Raw genomic sequence first — 26,438 nt, forward strand, 5'->3', positions numbered from 1 at the left:
GACTCCAGGTCAGTATCCTATCTACTGCTCCTCCTAGATGTAACTCTATCTACCACAACCTGACGGCCTTTGGAGTAGGTGCTCAACATGGTCCAAGATTTTTTCCATATCTTTGATGCTTTCTCCCATTTCAGGCACCTTAAGAATTGGTTCATCACTGCTCCCCAAACTGTGTCCCCTCCCTCACGGAATTCTGTGTCTATGCCATCTAATATCCCCTCCCTTACAGGGGAGAATCTCCCCACTCTGAGCCCATTGCCATTTCTGTAATTATTGGCTTTATAAGTAATCATTTTCCCATCCAGTTCAGCCCTTTGACCTATTTGCCTCTGTACTATTTCTTCCATCTCTGTATCTATGATCTTGTGATCATTTTGTTTCATATCACTACCATTTCCCCATGCAGCACATAGGGAACTATGATGTTGGAGTCCAAATGTGGCGGCTTCACTAATTTTGTTGAAGAAAAGAATTTGGAATGTCATACAAGAAATGCATGCTTATAAAGGGAGGTGGTAGGCCAGTTATGGGGTGAGAATGAAAGATAAACATTAGGCAACCTGAAGGTTATAGCAGTGCTCAAATAATGTAGCAAGATAAAGAGGAAGTTTCCAGTATACTGGGTGGATCTTCTGGAGAGAATCTATGGAAGAACATGGACAATAACCACATATGATGAGAAGGCATAGATGAATTGTGATCTATGCTGATGAAGGCTGGGGTGGGGGAAGGGAGGCTCATATCATTAAATAAATGTCAAAGTATGTGTATCTTAATTATGCGAACAATAGGGTCATGATTGTTTTCCAGTCTCTTAATTTTCAGTGTCTGGAGAGAGCCTTACTACTTAGTCGGTGATTATAAGCTTATGCTATTGGCACCTGCTGGCAGCTAACAGAATTACAGGTTTAGAGTAGCAGAGATCATGACCAACCTTGGGCTTTCCAGGTATCCCTTTCATTGACAAAAATGGAATGTCAAATTAAGTAAATGAATAAAATTAATTTCAACACACATCCCAGAATATGCCATTTTCCTCTATTAAAGAGAAAATGAAGATGAAACAGTCAAATGCCCTGGTTAGGAATAATAAATTCCAATAACATTAACAATGGAAAATGCCATTTTTCAAGAGTAATTGACCTCATTTAGCAACCTTGAACTTTCCAAACCTTTTCCTATCCTTGTTTACTACTCCCTTCTTTGGCTTATCTCCCATTAGAATGGAAACTCCTGGAGGACATGTACTATCTCTGCTTTTGTATTTATATCCCCAATATTTATCATAGTGTATAATATATACACACATACATATATGTGTATGTATGTGCATGTGTGTATATGTGTGTATATATATGTCTATATATATATTCATTAATTCGCAGTCATCACTCCTAAAAGAGGAGGGAAAGTCTGAGCAGCAGATATCTTAGAAACAAAACAAGCTCCCAAACTGACCATATCAAATTCATAAGCAGCTCATATAGCAGCAAGGGGAATATGTGGGAAATGAGTGATTTGGAGGGAAATGCTATGTAATATTTTTCCTCCAAGTCCAACTCCTGGATTCCATTGCCCAGCTAATTGATCTGTCATAATCAGTGAATCCTATGTAGACCTGCCGTACTCCCCCATTAGGGACATGGCAGTGATGGCTCGTTACAAGGGTAATGGGTTTTGTTCTAGGGCCAGTTCTGTCATGGGCTCAGTTCTAACAACTGGGAGCTGCTCCAAAGCAGTTCTTAACCATGCAGCAAAGTGAGCTAACTTCACTTGTAAATGATGGCTTCCGCCCACCCCTGCCCCAAGAAACATGGGCTTGCTTTGTTAACTGGCCTTGGAAAGCCTCACAAAGAGTCCAGGATGAGACAGTTAGTCTATTAATACATTGTCCCTCATAGGCGAGATGGGTTCATTTCTTTTGGGTCAGCAGCTGCCTTTGTAGAGGATGATGTCACTTCCTCTCATTCATTATTTCTAACTTGGTAGGCAGCTTCCTGTTGGTTGGAAGTTCTAACCTACACATTGAGCATAAAATCATAGAACTTCAGTAGAGAGATTGCATTTCTCCAGATTTTATCAGCAGCTGAATGAATGAATGAATGAGAGGAAGATGAGAGAAAAGTAAGCGACTGGGTGGCCCAATGCACTTAGAGCCAGGAGGACTTGACTTTGAATCCTGCCCCAGATACTTACTAACTGTGTGGTTTTGGGCATATCACATAACCTACTAATGCCCCAAAACGAAAGTTTTGGTCTCTGAGATCTTCCAGCTCTCAATCTATGATTCCATGAATGTGGGAATATTGGCATCTTCCCAGTGTATTGTATTCATGATGGTGCTCTCAAATGACACTCACAGATAAGAGGCAAGCTAGCCTAGAATGGAGCTGATACTAATTAGCATTGACTCACCCCCAATCTCACCAATTGAGGCTGGTGTTCTCTTCTGTTATTCAGATAAGGACCCAGACAAACAAGATTTCACTCCTGAGAAACTCTACTGGCCAACCCAGAGCCAGGGCAAGAGCCAAATGGTCGGGTTCATCACAGGATGAATTCCCCCAACATTGTGGGCAAGGAGGTCCCTGTTGTGGATCATCCCCCACATGATCTTCTTGATAAACTCATGGTTTAATGCATTTTGATTCAATGATCATGTACTCAATGCCCAGGATTTACTAGGCTCTGGAGATATAAAGACAATGCCTGCCTTCAAGAGGCTTATGTGCTTTTTGGGGATGGTGGGGAGAGAATACAGCAGATATGTAAACAGATTTATAAAAGCAAAGTGTATACAACATAATTTCAGGGAAGAGAGAACACTCCTGAGTATTCAATTCAACAAGTTTTCATTAATTCCCTATGAGCTAGACACTGTGCTAGACTCAGGAGATAGAAATAATAAAAGAACAAACCAGCTCTCCCTTCCAGGGATTTGCCATTCTACTTGGGGAGAATAGGGAAAGTAGACAAATAAGTAAATAAAAGAAAGTATTTTGTGGGGTAGAAAGATGCATTGAAAACCTAGGTTGGGGGAGGATCAGGGAAGGTCTCTATTAGGACATGGCACCTGACCTTAGCCTCCAGAGAAACAGGATTCTTAAGAATTGGATGTGAGAGGGGAGTGCCTTCCCAGTCAGGGGCACGCTGGTAAATATTTAACAGTCAGTTCCCCCAAAGTGTATACACAAGCCACTTTTCAGTTGAATTTTCTTCATCTCACTTTAGTTTAGACAATCAATCCCTGACTTGTAAAAACTCACCAGTTACCAAGGTGGGGTGTAAATACTCACACTAAAAACCCAATCTTTGGCTCTCTCCAACCAGTGGGAGCTCACTCTCACATACTCCCCAACAAAGGGAAATGTGCTTGGGCCACAGAGTGTGTGATGGAGACTCATCTGAAGTAAGTCGAGAAAAGCAGATGGAAGGCAAATTTTGGAAGGCTTGAAATACTGAGCTCAGGAATATGTATCTTATCCTAGAAGCAAGAGAAGGAGCCATTGAAGGAAGCTCCCGCAGTAGGGGAGCACCATGGTCAAAGCTGTTATGTGGAGCACAGCCTGGAAAAGGGCAAGAGTGCAACCAGGGAGACTAATTAGGAAACCACAGAGTTCCTGGGTTTGTTTTGGCAGGTGAACTCCCAGGTATTTTATACTGTCTAGAGTTATTTTAAATGGGGTGTCTCTTACTATCTCTTCAAAGGACCTATGAAGGAACAAGTTATCTGCATCAGAGAAAGAACTGATAAATAGATGTATAGAATGATTGTATATATGTATATGTGTATGTGTATATGTACATATATATATTTTTGTGACTAATTGTAGCTATCTCTAGGGGGGAGGGAAGAAAAAAAGAAAAATACTATATGGTAAATTTATTATACATTTAAAAGGAATAGCAAGTTGTACATAATAGTACAGTTTCATGTAAGAAAGGAAGGAAGGAAGAAAGAAAGAAAGAAAGGAAGGAAGGAAGGGAGGAAGGAAGGAAGGAAGGAAGGAAGGAAGGAAGGAAGGAGGGAGGGAGGAAAGAAGAAAGGAAAGAAGGAAAGGCAGGAAGAAGGAAGGGAGGAAGGAAAGAAGGAAGGAAGGAAAGAAGGGAAGGAAAGGAAGGAAGGTAGGAAGGAAGGAAGGAAGGAAGGGAGGGAGGAAGGAAGGAAGGAAGGAAAGAAGGAAGGAAGGAAGGAAAGAAGGAAAGAAGGAAGGAAGGAAGGAAGGAAGGAAGGAAGGAAAGAAGGAAGGAAGGAAGGAAGGAAGGAAGGAAGGAAGGAAGGAAGGAAGGAAGGAAGGAAGGAAGGAAGGAAGGAAGGAAGGAAGGAAGGAAGAAAGAAAGAAAAAGAACTGCAGCACTTGTCCAGGAAAGATGTAATGGGGGCACAAAGTGCTCAGGAGTATAGAGAAGAGGCACAGAATCCAGAGGACATGGGAACCAGCTGGCTATGCTGGAGAGTATAGGAGAGAGGGTGGCTGTAATGTGGAGGACCTGGGTGAAGAGCAGATTGGTGCCAGCCTCCACAGAAACACAAAATGTTCTCCATGTTGTCACATCCCAAGTAAGGGCAGATAAGCAGTTTGCTCAGCTCCCTGCTGTCATTGCAAGCCAGGAGATGGCATGAGTAGGGGCTCTTCAGCAAGTGAGAGCCCCTTTCAACACCTTACCATGATTCCAACCACTGCTGTTTCTCTGTTCGTATGGGAACATTCATGTTTTCTCTGTGCTGATTTGTATAGACAACTCCCTCCCCAATTACCCTTGAATGTGGGGTGGGAAGTGGGTAGGGGGAATGGGAGGTGTGGGCTCTGTGGGGTGCTCTAGCTGGTGAGCTCACAGGCACAGGAGAGAAGGAGCAGGGTCATATAATTGACAAGGGAGATTGAATAGGGAAATACTAGTTTAGGCATACAGAGGAAAACTCAAAATCCTCAAACTAGAACACAAAAAGAAAAGGGAAAGGAAGCAAATATCAGGTGAATTGGTTTTAAAAATAAAGTATCAGTGGAAAGACTGCTGGACTTGGTGTCAGGAGGAATCAGGGTTCCAATCATGCCTGCAATATTTACATGCCAAGACACCATGTTTTGGTCATTTTACATCTCTAGGCCTCAGTTTCCTCATCTGTAAAATGGAGATAATAACATTTGCAATACCTGCTATAGCACATATCAAACACACTATGCAGAGGTTAGCTGTCATGGTCATTGTCACTGTTATCGAAACCAATTACATCTCAGGTTAAGTACCTACCACCTACTATGTAATAACCATGTTTTGGGGTCATTGTTATAAGGAAACTCTCTCCATCAAGGCAAAGCAACTTTAAGACTCAAAGGTTAATCAACAAACATTAGGTGTGAAAATTGAACCTGAGGCTTCTGGACTCTTAGGCCAGATCTCTCACCCTATGCCAGCAACCTCTCCTCTTATTTTTCCACCTTTCTCCTCTTCCTTCTCCTTCACCTTTCCTTTTACTCGTTCATCTTCTCTAATAGGCACCTATCTTTCAGGTTTGTTGTGAGGATCCAATGAGATGACATTGGTCAAGTCTTTTGTAAACCTTACATAGACGCTAGCTATTATTGGCATCTTCCTCCTCCTCATTTTTTTTCTCTACTCCCTGGATTGTCAAATTTCTGTGACACGATCATCCATAGTTGTAGTAAATAGTTTGTATTTTTAGGGTAATTAAAAGCCCATGACTACTTGAGGAGCCTTTTATTCATGTAGTAAAAAGTGTCTCCCCCCTATTCTTTTCTAGTTCAATTCTTGTGGACAGCAATGAGTCAACCCCCAACGCCATGCAATCCCATGCTTCCCTTTGCCAGCCTAAGGCCCATAAAAGCCAAAGTCATAAGTAACTGGAGACATGACCCAGAATCGTCATGGAAAGCTGCTGAATGCCTCCTGGAATGTTTTTCCCATGTGGGCATAGAAACGGACGTGACAACCTGCCTCTGTGAGGTTTGCTGTGATTCATTCGGCAGCATGTGAGCACAAAGAAAATTGCTTTTAATCACAGCATACCGGGTAGTTGAAAGTTGGCCCATCTGTCATCGAGCCGGCCATTAAACAGGGCAGGAGGAGGGGGATGCCATATACAGCAGTAAACACTTTCTTTTATTTGTATAAGTTAAAAATTGCCAAGTTGGTTCATTTTTGATTATGCTCAAAAGGGAAGGAATGAGTTCCCAAGCTGAGAGGTGTCTTGTTCAGCTGAAGGCAAATTTTTACAATCCAATGAAAATCCAAAAGCCTGGGAAAGGATTTATTGTGGGCCCAGTGATGATTGACTCCCAAGCAGCATGGCTCTGGTGGCACCCGGTAATGATGGTCTGTCTTTTATAAGGTTGTTTCTCTTTAACCGGATCATGTTCAGGAAAGACAGAAGAAAAGAAGTACAACCTCAGAGGGAATGGGACATCCCTTTGTCGGCCCTCTACCACTTGTCTCTAAATGAATATAGACATACCCTAGGGCATTGCTGGAGTCAAGAACATTTCCTCAGCAGCCTTGGAAGGCATTTCCTCACTTAAGTCAAGACTTGTACCCACTCTTGCGTGACAGAACAGTAATCAGACAGCTTCTTCCATGCAACTATTGAATCCAACAAACACTTGTTAAACACCTACTATGCAATAGAACATAAGCTCCTTGAGGGGCTTTTGTTGTTGCATTCTACCACCACCCCATCCCTTGAGGGAACTTAGTAGACCCTTGGCCAAAGCTTGTGGGTTGATTGGTTGATTGACTACCAAGCATTATGCTAGGTGCTGGAGACACATCAACAAAAAATGAAGCAGTCCCTGCCCTCAGGGAGCTTATATCCCACTGAATCCAGGGCCATTTCCCACTCAGAAAGCCAGTCCTTCACTCTGCAACAGGATACCATTTGCCAGTGGTCCAGGGTGTGTTTCTCCATGAAATGTTTTCCCTGAAGAACAATTCTTTGTGGATGGTGATAACTTCAAGATTGCCTTAGGAAGAAGAGCTTGGCCAAATGGACTGCTGAAGGTACATATGCCACCATGGCATATGTACAAAAGGAAAAGATCATTTTTAAAAGCCTCACTCCCTAACTCAAATGGAGAGGGGGGAGCAATTCGAACATTTCTGAATGCTATTCCTAAGTCTTTTTCCAAAAGAAAATGCCAGAGTTATCCTCCCTTTTTCCTCTCTTACTAAGCTCCATTGTTGGTATCCTCCCTTTTTCCTCCCTCACTAAGCTCCATTGTTCCCTCATTAGCTTGCTTTATAGGATTTAAATTAAAGGGAAGCTGCTCAATGGGGAGGAGACTAGGGGTTTTAAACCATTAAGCCAACATTGATGGCCAGGCATTTTCTTACTTTCTTGCTATCCCTCATGTCTGAAACATCCTCCCTCCTCAGTTTTACCTATTGACTTCCATGGCTTCCTTTAAGTCCCAACCAAAGTCCTATCTTTTACAGGAAGCCTTTCTTGACCCCTCTTAATTTTAGGACCTTCCTTTGGTTCATTATTCTCATGTGGATCAAGGTCTCCCACTGCAGCCAGGGCCATCTCTAGTCATCCTGATCTGGCCACTGGACCCAGATGGCTCTGGAGGAGAGAGGGAGACTGGTATCTTTGCACAGCCCTCCCTCGCTTAAATCCAGTTCACCTCCAAGTCATGGCATCGCCTTCCTGACATCACAGTCCTCTTTGAGAATGAAGGACCAACAACTTCCCATTTATCTATATACAGCTTCATATGTATATACATATGTGTGTATGAATGTTTATGTATATATACACATACACACATATATACACATATGTATATACATATATATATATATAGCTATGTACATACACATATATATGTATTTGTTTGTTATCTCCCCCAATGGACTGTGAGCAAGGACTTTTTCCACTTTTTGTATCCCTAGCACTTGGCACAGTAGCTGGCGCATGGTAGGTGTTTTATAAATGTTTATTGACATTGATGATTGATTACTCAGCCCAAGACTTTTTTCCCCTTAAACAGGAGAATCTAGGCACATAACTAAGGAAGTTCCACGTGGTGGAGAGAGCACTGGATTTAGAGTAAAAGGATCTGGGTTTAAACCTCATTTCTTTTGCTTGCTGCTTGCGTTACCTTGGGCAAGGTGTGGAAGACACAATTTCTTCATCTGTAAAATGAGGGGTAAACTAAATGAGTTCTAAGATTCCTTCCAGCTCTAAATCTATGATTCTTTGATCTCTGAGGTCTCTCCCAGCTCTGTTAGCAGCATCTACCTAGATCATGGACCATGGAATTTCAGAGCTAAAAACAACCTTCCGGCAACCTGTGAGAAGAAGCACAGAATCTCAAAGTTGAAAAGGACTCCCATGGTGACGTAGTCCAGGCACAACTGGAACAAAAAGACAGATTCTATTCTTTTGTGGGGCAATAGAGGTCAAGGGACTTGCCCAAGGTTACACAGCTAGCACATATCTGAGGCCAAATTTGAACTCAAGTCCTTCTGACTCCAGGGCTAGTGCTCTATTCACTAAGCTGCCTAGCTGCCCTTAAAAAGACAGATTCTAGCAAGATGAAACCAACTATCTCCCACGGCCACCCACTTCTGAGCAGCTCTAATACTTAGGAGCTGGAATCTTCCTCTTTATGTCTTCTATGCATTGTTTTCCGCTCTTTGCTAGGGAAAACCCTCTCATTTCATAGGGAAGGAAAGTGACTCTGTTCCTCACATACAGCATTCCACCCCTCATCTCCATATTTTGTACTAGCTGTTCCTCCTGCCTAGCAGGCACCCCCTCCTCACATCTACCTCTTAGAATCTCTAAGTTCCTCCAAAGCTCAGCCCACGCGCCACCTCTTCCATACAGCCTTTCATCAGCTGCTAGTAGATGCTCACCAACACCTAGGAAATCTCCCAATAGAATGTCAGCTTTTTGAGGGAAAGGACTGTTTTATTTTTTGTCTGTAACCCTAGCACCTATCGGTGCCTGCTTTATAGTAGGTAATTAGCAAATGCTTGCTGATGAATTGAATGGGAGGGATTTCATTTACTTAACACCTGTTACTCTGGACAAAATCTATCTGTCCGATGCTTTGTATATTTTATTGATCTTATGTTTTTTCCCACCACAGTCATTTCCTGATATACCACACAGCAACCCGCATACAAATTCATTGAACTCTCTTTTGACAAAGGAAAATCATTAAGCAAAATGAATCAACAGAATAACCATATCTGACAGTATATACAATATTCCACTGCTGTTACCCCCTCCCCCAACACACACACACACACACACACACACACATCTATACTGAGTGGAGACAACTGTGTTTCTCCATCTGTTCTCTGGTCATTTGTTTAATCTGAGTTTAGTGGCCATTTTATGTTGTTTTTACTTTTTCTTATAGTCATCGGGGATATTGTTCTCCCTGTCCCAGTTGTTGGCTTTTTTCTTCTTTTTTTTTGCATCAGTTGACGCAAATCTTTCCACGTTTCTCTGAATTATTCAAATCTATCATTTCTTATGACAAAATAGCACTCAGAGCTTGTCCCAGTTCCTGGCACACAGGAAGTGCTTAATAAATGCTAGTTGACTGACATTAAACCTCTTGAGTAGAGATGCTGCAGTGAGATTGCTAAGTCAGAAAGTATGCAGTTGGGTCAACAACAAGCATTTTTTGCTGTTCAGTCATTTCAGTCATGTCCAACTCTTCGTGACCCCATTTGTGGTTTTCTTCGAAAAGACACTGGAGTGGTTTTCCATTTCCTTCTCCATCTCATTTTACAGATGGGGTAACTAAGGCAAACAGAGTTAAGTGACTTGCCCAGGGTCATACAGCTAGCATTTGAAGTCACATTTGAACTCAGGTCTTCCTGACTCCAGGCCTGACATTCTTTCCACTGACACCTAGCCACCAAGGCTTTTATTATGCTCTTTCCATTGTCAGGCACTGGGCAAGTAAATCTATAAATAGATTCATGACTTTGCTCATATAATTTTGCAGAACAATTGGTGCAGTTAACTTCAATGAGAGTAAAATAGCATGCCCATCTCTTTAAAGGTCTTGCAACAGTGAATATGTCTGTCTTTTATCAACTTCAACAATTGAATTGGGGGTAAGATGAAACTCCAATTTTTAAAATTTTAAGTTATCATGATTTGGAGCATTTTATATATTCCTTTTTCTTTACATTTCTTCCTTTGAAAACTGTATCATATTTGTATTAATTCTTTATATAGCTTTGAAAACATACATTTGTCAGAGATATTTAATACAAGGATAGTTCTTTTATATCAGCTGCATTGATTCTATTCATGCAAAAGTTTTCTGATTTTATACACTAGAATTGTCTCTTTCACCTATTATGATCATCTCTTTCCTTTCGAAGAATCATCAGATCATAGGTTTAGAACTTTTTAGCTTTTTCAGTTAAGAATCCCCCCCACCAAAAGAATCTGAAGCATTCCTCCTTCTGTTACCTATTTTTAAAAATAATCTCATCTTTTTCTAGTAACTTGTATTTCCATTTTGAGCTTATTGTAGCTACAATATAATAAGCAGATCAAAAATTAATTGCTATCAAACAGATTTCCAATTTTTGGAAGATTATTCCATTTTGGAATTCTGTCAAATTTTTAATTACCTCAGGGGAGGAAGAAAAGTATCTATTCCCTAAGTAAGCTGGTCCAGATTTTGTTCATATCATACATGATTTTTTTTCACATTTTTCAGTTCATTTTCTCAAATTTTTTCCCAAGTGGAGTGAATATGACCACACATTAGGATAAGGAAATATTGGAGGTATCTTGACTTGGGGTTTAGGCAAAGGTATTTTCATTTTTTTTTGGTTGTTTAGTCCAATATGTTTCTGAAAATCCAAACCTATGTATATATTTGTGCTGCCACAAAATAACCATGAGGATTTATTGAATCAGAATCTTAGTGCTAAAAGAAACCTTGGTAGGCATCTATCCAGTCCATACCTGTAGAGGATCTTCACTATAACGTACCCAGCAAGTGGTCATCCAGCCCCTACTGGAAGACCTCCAACCTACCACCTTGACAGGCAGTGAATTTCTCTTTGAGGATACAAAGCGTTGGGAATTTCCTCCTGATATCAAGCCCCAGTTTTGTTCTTTGCAACTTGTACTCATCATTCTCTGGAACCAAGCAAAACCAATGTAATCCCTCTCTTCAGGACAGCCCTTTGGTCCCTGGAATCTGGTTAGCTTGTCCCCTCCTGAGACTTGCCTTCCTTAAGCCAGACATTCCTAATTCTCCCAATTGAACTACATTTGGCTGGAATCTTGAAGTCAAGGAATGCTGAAAATCAGAGCTGTTTTGTGTAACTGGAAAGCATTGATACCATGGAGTTCATGAAAGCCTCTAGTAAAAATGGGAAATGTTAAATATTCATTCACTGATGTGACAGCTATGAAAGGAACTAATCAGCTAATCAGACTGAAGGTTTCCAATGCAGAACATTATTGTATTGACACCAAGAAAGGAACATTTTGACCCATTCTTTATAAACTTTATGGCAAGTGAATGCAATGTCCTATTAGAGCGATTAGGATCATAGGGCTCTCAGCAATGCCACCCCAGTCCAAGGCCACAACGTGCCAAACCCTTCAAAAGCAAAGAAGCAAGATGTCTCAATATTAGAATTCCTCCCTGTTGTCTTGGCTACCTTGAATGTACAGTCTATTTCTCATGGATCTAACAACTTAGTAGAAATATATGAGACAATATTTAATAAGAAATAAAGTGCTACTTCTCAGCCACAAGAGGTAAGACAAGTTTACCTGTGTCCTTGCACACAGACACACCCAACATAATAGGGAAGGAAGACCTGGATTCAGATCCTGCCCCAGACACTTACTTATTGTGTGACCTTGGGTATTTAACTGTGTCTCAGTTTCCCCATCTATAAAATGAAAGAATTAGATGCTATGAGCCTTATGGCTCTAAGTCAGTGGTTTTATGCAGTTGTTGCTAACTTTGACACCACTGCTTAGGTTGTGATGTACATCTCAAGACATTCACAACCCCACCCTGAACTAACCCATTCAAGATGCTTACCTTCCTCACTCACTCTCACCCACCATCCTGCTCATTCTACCTTGGTAAGTCTTTTGTATATGCCCCTTCCTCTCCTTGGCACAACTAGGTGCAGGCCCTCATCACGTACTCTTGGACTATTGCCATAGTCTGCTGGAAGAGGGGGGTCTGCCCACCTCATCTCTCCCCACTCCAGCCCCACCTTCTACCCAGTTGCCCAAGTGATCACCCTAAAGGACGTATCTGATCATGACACATACCTCACCCCACATTCAATCAGCTTTGTATTTAAAGCTCTTCATTCACTGGCCCCCTCCTACCCTTCTAGGCTCCCTAGATTCCCCCTCATGTATTCTAGGATCCTGTGAGCCTGGCCTCCTTTTTCCAGTGAGATGCTCCATCTCCCATGCCCATGCCCTTCCACTGGCTGTCCCCTTTACCTAGTGTTCTCTCCCTCCTCTCACCCACCCTCTGGCTTCTTTTGCTTCTTCTTAAAAGTCCCAGCTAAAACGTACCCTTCTGTAAGAAGCCTCTCCAGATCCTCCTTAAAGCTAATGCCTTCTCTCTGTTGACTGTCTCCAATTTACCCTGCTTAAGATATAGTTGTTTGCCTGTTGTCTTCCCATGAGACTGGGAGCTCCTTGAGAGTATAGACTGGGTTTTTTGTTCTTTGAGGGGGGTTGCCTTTCTTGGAATCCCTAGCACTTAGCCCAGTGCCTGGCACATAGTAGGAACTTAATAAATTGACTTGACTAGGAGCCAGACACTGGGCTAAGTGCTGGGGATGCCAAGAAAAAGAAAAAATAGTTCCTTCCCTCAAGAATATTCCATTCTAATGGCATAGGCAATATGTGCACAAATAGATACATACCACACTGACAGAGAGTTAATCTTAGAGGAGAAGCTCCATAGGCGGGGCTAGGGGGGTGTCTTCTGCAGAATATGGTACTTAAGAGGAGCCTTGAAGGAGGCCAGGAACTCTGAGCCATGGAGGTGAGGTGAGGGGCAGCTGAGGAGACTGTCTAATAAATAAAGGGTGTGGGGATAGAGAGAAGCATTGAGCTGCCCATTTCGCTTAGCTTAGAACCTCAGAAAATGACAGAATCTTTCTGATTTTACTACCGGGAATGGACAGACTCAAAAAGGAGAGTTTGAACTGAAACACTTTTCTAAAATGGAAACAGAAATGTAGTCGTTGCACCACAGCCTTGTAATGTCAGACCTTCATAGAGGGAAGTGTTCCAAACCCAAGCCTTCAGCTTTGGCTCCATTTCCTCTCTTTGACGTAGCCCCATCAAGCCAACATGGAAGTCCAGAGCAGTGCTATTTTCAAGCCCAATGAATAAGTAGCTAGAGTTTATCATCACAATGGAGAAAGTATTTTTTTTCCTCCGTAAGTGGGGTGGGGGTGGGGAACATATAACTCAGCCATTGGAAATTAAAGAACTATTTTTTCTTAAAATAGCCTTTGAACTCCAGCCAATCTTGGAAAATCTCTCTCACCCCACCCCTGCCCAAAAGAGGATCACGTTTATTGCTGTTATTTTGAGGAAGGAAAACAAAAAGGAACTGACAAGCAAAAACCCGGAGTCAGAGTGTGAGCTGGCTTTTCATCTTGAGCCTCACAGCCTGGCTGGAAGGCTATGGTTTTGAATCCATCTGTTATAGAGATGTTCTGTTGCCTCCAAAAGTCAAACTGGAATGCCCTAAATTCTCTTCTGCTGAATTGCTCAAGAAAAGTGAGAAATGGGAGAAGGGAAGGGGCTGGGGGAGGGGGAGGACATGGAGATAGTCAATCTGCCAGATATTGGGATGGAAATCCAACAGGATCATTGCATTGCCCCCTCCTTTGTGAAGACTTTAGTGTAATCACCTCTGTCGCCTCCCCCCACCGCCACCATGAGAAGAAGAAGGGAGAAAAGACGAGGGGAAAAATCCCCAAACTAGAACCCGAGCCCTCATCTGGATGGTTAATAGCGGAGGCCCCTGTTATTGTCTCTATTGTGTTCCCGCGTGTCAGAGCCGTCACATCAGGCTGCCACCACAGGGGGCATGCAAATCAGCACTGGAGAGGCAGGCTGCGCACGGCAGCCACCACCTGCACGCTCAGATTGTTGGCAGGTACCACGCCATGGACCAAAACAGGATAATTACCAGAGAAAGAATTGGCAAGGGCAGTCTAGGGAAGATACATTCAATTGCACATGAGGATGAGAGGTGAACTATAAAAATAAAAAAAGATAAGGAGGGAAGGAGGTGGATGGGTGGAGGGAGGGCATTTCCCATTAAATCCCGGACAGCTGGCAAGCCTACATCTTCCACTTGGCTTTCTGTGAAATCAGAAAGGCCAGCCTGTGATGTCAGCAGTGAAAAACTTGGGGAGTCACTGCTTCAAACACTGTTCTGAGGCAATGGTAAGAATGCCTCCCTGGGCAGCCTGATAAGGTCCAATGGGAAAGTTAAGTGCCCACTGCATGGCTACCTAGCTAGCATCAGAAGCAAGATTTGAACTCATATCTTCCTGACTCCAAGAGCAAGAATAGTGGTCATGACCACGCTATGGTAGGGAAATGTTCGCTTGTGGTGGCACACATAGAGTGGAGGTGCCCATAAGTCCATACTTCAATGGAGCTGTGATCCCATCTGTGTGACGTCTCCCTCCAGGGGTGCTGATCACACAACCCACCCAGCCCTGCTCGTTCCAGGCCATTTTTATCCATGGCTGCCCATAATCGTGCCACAGAGGGAACGTGCTTCATGGTAAGCACACTGGACCTGAAACACAGAGTGGATGTTGAAATAAATAATCCTTTTAGAACCATTGAAATAATGAGAGTATTTCTGGCCAAAGCTGATACATGTACATATATATATATATATATATATATATATATATATATATATATATATATATATATATATATATATATATATATATGGACAACAGTACCAAAGCCACCACTGCACAGGGGTCTGTAAAGGAAGGAATGAACTAACCACAGACTGTTGTTTGCCCCCAATCTCCCTCACCTCACCCACCCAACACCTCCATGCACACCCTATACACACATGAATACCTACGCAATTTACCTATGGGGACTTTTAGATAAGATGCGACAGGAACATGCCTGTATCCTTACTGATTCAAAGATCTGTGATTTCATTGGAATATGTTTTCTCTCAACTAAAATAACTCATAGTCCATCATTACTTTAGTAGCTATGTTTCATGAGTGACTGGCTGAAAAAAAATCATCCTTCTATGGCCAATTCAACTCAATCAGCATTTATTAATCCCCTAGAGTGTGCCAGGCACTAGGGATATAAAGACAAAAACAAAACCGTCTCTGCTGTCATGGAGTTTTCATTCTACCACAGCAAACGTTGTGGGAGAAGCATTGGATTTCAAATCAGAGGACCCAGGTTCGATTTCAAGCTCATTTACTTATTATCTCTATGACCTTTGTTGAGTCACTTCTCAAGGAGAAGGGGAAATTCCTAGGTAGCATGAGCTTGGAAGCAGACTTGGGAGTTGCCTTGGGAATAACTCCAAATTCAAATTAAATTCCTCTTGGACTCTGGGCAAGGATCAGAGGTCTTAACCAGCAATGATGGTGGGCAAGGAAAAGTGGCAAAAAGAGCCATCGATGGCCAGGATGCCAAGTTCCCTCAGCCTCCTGAATATTGACCATCAGGCATGAGCCTATAGACTTGTTAAGTGCTACCTGGGTCTGGAAGGAAAAGCAGGAATACAGCCCGATAGCTATTATTCAAAATATTTACTTTTATTTCTTCTGATTTTTTGTTTCAATGGGGTAGAACATGTTTGTGGAATTGATTCCATTAGGTTAAACCTGTATGATGGATTATAAACTAGGTAGACAGGAAAAAGGATGGGGTTTGGGGTGGGCTGAAGAGAGCTTTCCCAGTAGGTTGAGTCAAAGCAAGATTTAAATTGGACAGTACCAAACAGATCATACTCAGACCAACCAGATGATCATTTCTACCCATAAAACGAGACTTGGGCATAGAGGTATCCAGCTTTTGGAGAACCATGGAGAGCTTCATATTTTTCCCAGTACTCTCTGGTGTTAGATAGAGTGCATATCAGTTGAGGTGAGTGGAGATTGCCAACCCTTAATCTTCATGGATGAAAAGAACCCCTTTGTGCTTGAAGATATCATTACCCTCATTATTACAGAGCAGGAAAAGGCTTGGAGAGGCCAAAGGACTTGCCCATCCATGCTCACACAGATAGTGGAAGAAGCAGGATTTGAATCCATAACTTCCTGAGTTCAAGTTCTATGTTCAACTTGCTATGCCAAAGTGTTTTAAGGAGAATAATTTGGTAATGATACACAGAATTGATTGGAGGGTATAGAGACTGGCAGCATTTATAGCATTAGTTTGGAGGTAACTGCAATACTTTAGGAGATGACATGAGATGATAAAGGTATGCACTTGGGTGGGGGAGGGTAGAGAGTCACACTGGGTCAATGAGCAGATGGAGAAGAAGGCAAAGATGGAAAAGACTTAAAGGTCATCCCCCAATTGGGGAAATTTATGCAAGCCTTCTGGTCTCTTGACCAAGACCCTTGAGAATGAAAACTTTAAACAAAGGAAAGTTCATATTGTTTTCTTTTCTTTGTATAGCTCAGAATTCAGAGTTTGAGAAGGTTTGGAGTTTGTCCAAACTTTTACACATCCATAATAAGAAGCCATGAATTACCTCCAGATATAAAACCGGCATTCCACTTTCTTCACTGCAGAGAGCACGTATAAGGAAAATGTGTGTGTTGGATGTAATTTATGTCCAAGTATATCAATAATAATGGATAAAGAAAGCAGATCTAAAATTTAATCAGGGGCTTTGATTATGAACTCTGTGAATCAGTAAGATAGAATTCTTGGTGCAGATCTGGCAGTATCACAAATCTAGAAGCTCAGAAATCAGCTTTTAAATTAAATTTCAATCATAAAGTCAGATCATAAAATGTGAGAACCTAATTCTCACCTCATGCCTGAGATGTCTAGGGGAAAAACACTTTCCCAGATCCTTCTTCTCTCCTTTTGGTCCTGCCTGGATTTTTTACATTTTAAACTAGCCACCTGAAGTGCCTCCCCCCCCCCACACACACACCTCTTTTTTTGTGTGTTCCAAGCACTTAGCACATAGTAAGCATTTAATGAATGCTTGTTGACTTACTTACTGACCTAAGAATCATAGGATCACAGAATAAGAGCTGGAAGAGACTTCAGAGCATTTTACTGTTGGGGAAACTGAGGCCCCAAGATGAAGTGAATGGCATGAGGTTAACCAGGTGGTAAAGGGGCAGGACTAAGATCTGAACCTGTTAATGTCTGACATAAAACACAAGATTTTTTTGACTATGTGGCAGCTGAGAAAAAGAATGAACGAATAAATGGAAAAGCATTTATTAAGTACTTGCTATATCCAAAGGGCAGGAGAGAACTAGATGGGTAGATGGGAAAGGGACATCACAGAATCTCTACTTGGGAAGTGATCCCCAAGACCTTCTAGTCCAAGCCTTCCCTAGATAATGAGTTCTGTCTCATCCGCCTTGACTTGGGAGTCTCCAGGGAAGGGGAGTCTGCTATTCCCCAGTCTGCCCATTCCAAAGCTATCATTATTAGACAGTTCTTCTTCATATCGACTCAAATTCTTCCTTGCTACAACCTCTGCCCAGTTTTACTTGTTCTGCCCTTTGAGGCCAAGCAGAATAAGCCTAGTCTTGAGTCACAATTAGTATAGGCAGCTGGAGCTTTGCCCCAAGTGCCCACATGCCACATGGAGTCCTTGAGAGTTATGGACTCTTGACTGGCCTACTCCCTTACCCAGATCCCAAACTGCTCCCCGACCTGTGCCATGTCCTGTGCCATCATTAGCAAAGCTCGCTAGCCTGCTGCTACTCTAGTATCCCTTTCCACTGGTCCATCTAATAACAATTTTCTCTTCATACTAGGTTTTTCTTATTTCTCTTCCATCTTCTGGTGCTCCCCGAAACCTAGCTTTCTCTTTAAGATACCCCTTTTGTGGTACCCTCTCCAAGGCTAACTGTTTCTTCTCTTATAATCCCCCGACATTCAGGGCCAGGAGTAGAAATAGGCACACTCCTTGCTCCCTGCCCACCATCGTCTATGAGTAGCAATGGAGTACTCTCTCACATGTGTAAGCCACCCCTACCAGGAAAGCGATCCCATGTTCAAGGTATTCTGCAGGCCCACATCTGCTGAAAATAAAGCTCAGAAGCCCCTGCTAATGCTCTTAATTTTACCAGTGAGCCAGAGTACACAATTAGTTTAAAGCAAAGGCCTTAAATGATATGGCATAAAAGAAAAGTAAATATTCCACAACTTTCTTGATCTCCTGCATCCTCCTATACACCTAAATGCCCCCACCATCAGTGGAAAGAATAGACATGCTGAGGGATCCTATATGGAGACATATGCAGATGAGGAGCCTGTGTGGCCAGGGCCCCGGACACTGCAGGGCCAACGGTGATGTGGTGGCATTGGTCTCTGTTCTCTACCTAGCACCTCTCTTGTTCCTTTCTGAGTTCTCAAAGTGTCTCTGTGGCTCTGTAGGAGACTTTCCCTCACTTTAGTGGCCATTCTTAATGTTGGTCCCCATTGGGCCTTACATGGACCCACCAGTTGTGGTGTCACCTCTTCCCTAGAAGAGGAGAAGTTGGTTTTTCCATCTCTTCTTAGCTCGTAGCCTAGTCTGGGCCTCAGCTCATTTAGCGAAAAAGACATGCCCCTACACCCAAACTTTGGTTGCTATTGCCTCCTAAGGAGAGAGATCTATCAGTTGCTAGAGCCTTAGACTTCTCAAGTCACAGACTAGCTGATCAGCTATTTAAGTATAGGGTAATTGAGTCAGAAAGAAGCCTGTCCCAAACCCTTAAAGCCGGTGCCTTCCCTTTGAGATTATCTCCAATTTATCCTGTATATATTGCTTTCTTTACCTGTTTGTATATAGTCTCACCCTTGAGATCAGGGACTGTTTTTTGCCTTTCTTTGTATCCCCATCATTTAGCTCGATGTGTGGCATGCAGTAGGTACTTAATAAAAGTTTGTTCACTTTACTGACTTCACTATTCTGACTTGACCTCACTTCTTCCTGTTAATAGGATCAAAGTATCTGTCCCAAGGTTCTATTTGACTCAGGATAAGAAAGTCCTCTTTAACTCTAGGAAGTTTCTGACTGTCAACCAGTATTATATCTCAATCCACTTTTTACAAAAATTATTTATTTATTTGTAATCTTCCTTTTAAAAAAAAATTTAGTTCAAAATTCTTTCTGTTCTTCCCACCTCTCCCTCACCCATTGAGAAGGCAAGCAATGTGATATGAATTATACATGCAAAATCATGAAAACATTTCCATATAAGCCATATCACAAAAGCAAGAAAAATAAAGTAAAAAAATTATACTTCAATTTGTAGTCAGAGTTCATCAGTTCTCTCTCTGAAAATGGATAGCATTTTTCATCCTAAGTCCTTTGGAATTGTCTTGAATCATTCTATTGATCTGCGTAGTTAGGTCTTTCCAGGGTGATCATCATGGTATTGCAGTCACTGTATACACTGTTCTGTTCCTGGTCCTGCTCACTTCATTTTGCATCAGTTCATATAAGTCTTCCCAGGTTTTACTGAAACTATCCTCCTTGTCATTTCTTATAACACAATAGTATTCCATCACAATCATTTATCACAATTTGGTTGGCCTTTCCCAAATTAAAGGGCATCCCCGTGATTTCCAATTCTTTGCCACCACAAAAAGAACTGCTATAAATATTCTTGTATGTGTAGGTCCCTTTTCTTTTTCTTTTTTGATCATTTTGGGATACAGACCATAGTAGTGATACTGTTGAGTCAAAAGGTATGCACAATTCCGTAGTCCTTTGGGAGTAGTTCCAAATGGTTCTCCAAATGATTAGACCAGTTCCCCACTCTGCCAATAATGCATTAATGCATTAATGTCCTTATTTTCCTGCACCCACTTTGACATTTGGCACTTACCATCCCTTGATCCATTTTAAAGAAACTTGATTCAAGCAAGTCTCAAAGGGGCATGGGGGTCTCATAGACTAGGGTGCCATGGCTTCTTTTAGTTCCCCAAATTGTCTTCATCTCCTCATTCAGATAAATATATGAAGGAAGGCAAGAACAAAAGTGGTTAGATGGAGTTCCTATAGGGTATCTGTTCTGTCTCAAATTGTTTGTTATAAAGCACTGCCATAAACATACAGACATATGTATATATATACACACATACATATAAAACACATACTCTACATATACACACGAACATATGTAAACATTCTCTATATAAATATATGTGTGTATATATGTGTATGTGTACATATTACATATATATGTATACATAGACACATGTACATACACACACACACACACACACACACACACACACACACACATATATATATATATGGAAACAGCCAAACTCAAATTTTCCAAGGCTTTGGACCCCAATATATGCACAACAAGGTGCCTGGACCAAGTGTTCCTTGAGGTCACTCCCAGTACTAAATCTATGATCCTCTGACTGGGCAAATGACTGCTGCCTGAAACACATGGTGGTGAAGAGAGGGACCTTCTTGGATGGTTCTCCAGATCTCAGACTTTGTTTGTGCTCCCAGGCTTAAGAGCAGGAATTTGTAAAGGCCCCTCCCTGTGAGGCCAGCACTGCCTGCCATCCCAGGCACCGGCAGATGCTGACAAGGTACCCACTGTAGCTACCACTACAGCCTTTGACTCACCACCCTGACAAAGTAGAGCCGGGTGATTCATCTTGTATTGAATGACTCTCCGGTGGTTAATTTTGTGTCCTGATGGTAGATACCAAACCAACAGAAAGGTCATTCTGGCTGCTCAAAAAGTCTTTTCAATTTTTAATTTAACATGGAGAGTTCCATAGCTGACTCTCCACGCCGAATAGCCGTTATCTCTGCTCATCACACTCTTTGGTTAGATTCAACACACAGGCGCTGAAAGCAGCCCTATTGAAAGTGCCTTCTCTGGTCCCAGCTCATGTATGGGGTCAGTGACAAGATTCCTGATAAACCTGAACACCAAAGGAAGAAATGGACTTCCAAACAGTGAACAGACCTGTCTTTCCACTCAATCTCCACTTGACAGATTATTTATTACAGAATACGGCCAAACAAAAAGACAACAGAATTGTTTTCCTTTTTTCTGACTAAATGAAAACCATTTAGAAGCACTAAGCATGTCAGTGTTCCAAGGGACCTTAGAGATCATTGAGGCCAACCCCCTCACTTTATAGATATAGAAACTGAGGCCCGGAGAGGTAAATGACTTGACCAGGATCATAGATTTGAAGCTAGTAGGAGCCTTAAAGGTAATTGAATCTAAAGCCTTCTTTTTACAGCTGAGGAAACTGAGACCCGGAAAGGTAAGTGACTTGCCCAAGGTCACACAGGTAGTAAATGGAGCAGGTGGGGTGTGAACCTGGGTCATCTGACTCCAAATCCTTGTTCTTTCCACCTGTATGAAGTAACTACACTGAGATTTTAACACAGGCCCTCTGATGCCCGAGCCAGGGTACAAGAGTAGATGGCCAATAAATAACTGATATAAGGCAGTCTGTGATAATCACCATGAAAGAGGAATGATAATAATGAGAATGATGATGGCAACAATAATAACTGATATTTATATAGTGCTTCAAGATCTGCAAAGCGCTTCATATTCTCCAACGATTCCATTTGAGCCTCTTGGTATTATTATCCCCATTTGACAGTTAGGGAAACTGAGGCTAGAGAAGTGTAATGTCTGGCCCAGAGTCAGATAGCTAATAAGTACCTAGGAAGGAAGGAAGGAAAGGAGGGATGGAGGGAGGGAGGATGGAAGGAAGGAAGGAAGGAAGGGAGGAAGGAAAGGAGGGAGAGAGGGAGGGAGGGAGGAAGAGAGAGGGAGAGGGAGAGAGAGAGAAAGAGAGAGAGGAAAGAAAGAGAAAAAAGAGGGGAAGAAAGGGGGAGGGAGGAAATGAGCGCTATCTTAAGGGTTAGTAGGAGAGGCGGTGTTGGGGAATTATGTCCTGATCATGTGTATCTAGGGTGTTATGTTCACTTCCAGGATCCAAAGTTTAGACAAGAACATTAATAAACTGGAAAAAATCCAAGGAAAACTGAGAAGGGCTCCAGATCAGGGTTTTGTGAAGCCCAGAATGTAAGCCCCTTGAGGGCAGGGCCTGCTTTGGTTTTATCTTTGTATCCCCCTCACCTAGCACAATGCCCAGCATACAGTAGGTTCTTAATAAATGCTTACCTAATGAATGATATATGTATGTATATCATTTTACAAATTTGACAGCATTATGCTAATGCCAATGGTTGTTGCCATTCTATCTGAGGAACCATTGAAGGAACTGGGGGGTGTTTAACCCAGAGATGAGAAGACCTAGGGAAACATGAAAATTCTTTCCATATTTGAAAGGCTGTCACATGGGGAAAGGCTTAGGCTCGTTATGTTGGCCCTAGAGGACAGAGTCAAGAGAAATGCATAACACCTCAATTGAGGAAAATGTAGGCTGGATATCAGGAGGGAACTTCCTAAAAAGCAGAGCCATGTTAAAGCATCATGGGCAGGGGCTTCCTCTTCCTCAAATGTAATCAGGAAACAAAATTGGATGACCAATTACTGAACATGTTATAGAGGGAGGGGACTCATGTTCCAGTACGGGTCAGATTCAATGGCCCGTTAGGTCTCTAACAATCTGGAGATTCTGTGAGTCTATGAAATAGCCTTCTGTCTGTTTAACAGATGAAGAAACTGAGACTCAGAAATGCTAAACAATCTCCCCAAATTCCTGCAGTGGGAATTATCGTACAGGCCCCATGATTTCAAATCCAATGTTCTTTCCAGCGGCCAGCTCTTTTCCTAATTGCCGCTAACAAATTTCAAATCTCTATAGGTCTGTTTTTTCAGGTCTTTCCTCTCTGACTCGACAGAAGAAAAGATCCCAAACCACGTCAAAGAAGAGACAAGTATAAGCAGATCCATTTAAATTTTATAATTCTTCTCCTATTCTTCCATGGGACCATTCTGGCAGAAGGAGATCCCACATTCAGCACATCGTACATCCACCCTAGCGTCAAAAGAATTAGGGTGAAGATGCTGCTGAATCCAGGTCAATACAACCAAATATTTGGGAAGCATTTTCTCTGGGAAATGTGTATTCCATGCACTGACGTGGTCTCTTCCCTTGAGGAGCTTATGGCTTCATCAGGGGCTACACAAATACACAAATAAGTAGGACGTAAAATAAAGTCAAGCAGCAAATGGGAAGTCAGGCAAAGCAGTATGGGAAGTTCAAGGTTGAGAAGTAACTCATTCCAGGGGCAGAGAAGGGGTTCAGCAAAGCTTTGGAGAGGAGATGGCATCTGAGCAGACACCAGCTGAAGGGAGGCACTTCAACAGATCCATAGAATCACAGACTCTTAGTCAGATGAAAGCGCCTAGTCCAGCCCATACCTGAAAAAGAATCCACCAGGCCATCAGCCTTTGCTTATAGACCCAGTGAGAAGTGGGGACCAGGGGACCACGGGACTTTTACAGACGCCTGTAACACCTTGAGACAGCTCATTGTTGGGTAGAGCTCATCATTGTTATTCAGTCATTTTGGTCATGTCTGACTCTTCAAGACCCCATTTGGGGTTTTCTTGGCAGAGATACTAGGGTAGTCTGCCATTTCCTTCTCCAGCTCATTTTACAGATGAGGAAACTGAGGCAAACAGGGTGAAGTGACTTGCCCAGGGTCACATAGCTAATTAAGTGTCTGAGGTCAGATTTGAACTCAGGAAGATGAGTCTTCCTGACTCCAGGCCCAGCACACCACTGTGCCACCTAGCTGACCATAGATAGATACATAGATACATAGATAAGCAGAAAGAGCATTTTAAATGTTTGCTATGAACTAAGTACTGTTAGGTATTTCCCAACTACAAATTTCAACAGACAGAGTGGAGAGAGAGAGAGAGAGAGAGAGAGAGAGAGACAGAGAGAGGGGGGGCAGATAAATGGACAGAGATAGATAGATAGAAAGACAGATGGATAGACAGACAAATGGACAGAAAGATAGACATAGGTAAGTAGAAAGACAAATAGAAAAATGATAGACAAATAGATATAGGTGATAGATAATAGATGTATAGATGATACATAGACAACAGATAGATAGAAAGGTAGATGTTAAATGATCAAGTAGATAGAGATAACAGCCAGACAGATACACAGCTTGATAACAGATACATAAATGCATGCATTTATACATCTGTACACACACACATGTATACATGCATACACACACATAGGTCCTAATTCCTCTGGACTCATTTTTTCAAAGCAAGATGGCAGCATCTCTTCCTCGGGGTTCTGGGGGTGCTCCTGAGGGGCCGGGCTGTCTTTCTCTAATACTAGCAGCTCAAGCCCCCACTGGTAATCACTAATGATTGGCATTCCAGTTCCATTTAACCAGTTGATACTGTTTAACATTCACAATATTTACTTTGCAGATATACCAAGAAGAGAAGTACAGCCCCTCTCCCTCCCCCACCCCTCCCTGCCACATGGGGACACACCCTGCCCTGTATCATCTAGTCTGTGTTAGACATAACACAGTTTCTCCATAGCTTTGGTCCAGCCAAATTTCACATCTAAATATGGCACCAGCATCACTACTTAATGAGTCTTTTTCTCAGCCACCAGTTGCCTGCTCCTGAAGGTCTTTCCTCATTCAAGAACTTGCTGCAAAACCCAGTCCTGGCTCCACTTGTAGACCTCAATTGTCTTCATACCCTGACTTCCCAAAGTTCATGAGGCCAAAACCCTCTCTGATGCCCTTCACCTGAGTAGGAAAGAACAAAGACCCAGATTCCTAAGCCACATGTTGTTCTTGGATGGGGAGGGGGCAGAACTGGAAACATTGTAAGCCACCCTCTCCCCATTATCTCTCTTTGTCACAGGAGTCTGACCAAAAGAGGGACAGGTCCAGTCTGACCAGTGTCTTTTGAATGGCTCCTGTTTTGGCTCCAGAGCCAATCAAAGAAGCTTCTCTTCACCTGGAGGTAAGCAGAGCAGAACCATTTGAAATTTCCAAGTATTACTCCAATGAATACAGCAGAATGGCATCCTGTGAGCACTCTCCACACCCTCCTAAGGGCTGCACTTGGCAAGTCCCTCATTATAGGTAGAATATTTATTAACCATTTACTGTATGGAAGGCCCTGTGCTAAGCTCTGGGGATTCACACACAAGCACACGAGGCAGTCCTTCCTTCAAGGAGTTTCCATTCTAATGGGAGAAGACAAGACAGAAACAGGAACTAGGAAGCAGAAAGGAGGTGATGTGGGACTGAAGTCCTAGTGTGGAGATGGGCTGGGAAGGGCCCTAAACGCCTAAGCCCCAATGAGATGAGGTGAAAACTGATTTATCAAAGTCAAGGGACCCACAGGAGGAGGTGGAGTTGATGGTTCCAGCTAAACTGACACCCATTGCTCCAAGTTCTGCCCTCTGCAGTGAAGCAAAAAAAAAAACCTATCTCCTTCCCACAACACAGCCCTTTAAATACCTGAAGGCAGCAACCAAAGGAGAGGGAGAATCTATTCCAAGCTCTGGTAAAGGGCCTAAGCCAAGTCGAGGAGATGAGGGCAGAGGGGACAGAAACAGGGGGTGGAGAGTAGATGGCAGTCAATTTTAACACTAGTTTGTGCCTCCACTAGCCATATATTGGTTTAAGCCCTAAGCCTGATGGGACTAGGTCCTTGTCTTTTTTAAATGCTTTAAATTGCCCTGTCGATTCCCAGGGCTTTATAAATAATAAAATCAATGGAATGCCCATGTAATCATTCTGAAGTGCACATCTTGAACTTTTCATAATCTCAAAGTCATCACAAAGTAATCGAGGCCTGAATGAGATTGTGCTAATGCTTCCAGCTGTTGCTGGGCCCTGCGTCTCATCTTATTCTCTTTCATTTTCTCCTGCTCTGCCCCTTCCAAGAGCAGAAGTCAACAGCTGTAGTCGTGCTGGAGGCCTGATTGATGGCTGCGGGACCCAGATGGCCAGCTCCAGAAAATGTTTCTGGCAAATACCTTTACAGCTGGCATGTGTGTGTATATGTGTGGGAGAGAGCCTGCGTACACTCTTCTCTCTGGTTGACTCTAATGCTCATCACTAGCTTCTTGGCTCTCTTCCATTTAAACTGCATTTGGAGTCTATGAAAATGGTCTTGGCTCTCCAGGACTCAATATGTGACTCTCAGAAAGAATTTCTCCACAGATGATCATTTCTCTTCTGGTGAATCCTTCACAATCCCTAGCTT

Source organism: Trichosurus vulpecula, chromosome 5 (assembly GCF_011100635.1).
Source record: "Trichosurus vulpecula isolate mTriVul1 chromosome 5, mTriVul1.pri, whole genome shotgun sequence".
Lineage (NCBI taxonomy): Eukaryota > Metazoa > Chordata > Mammalia > Diprotodontia > Phalangeridae > Trichosurus > Trichosurus vulpecula.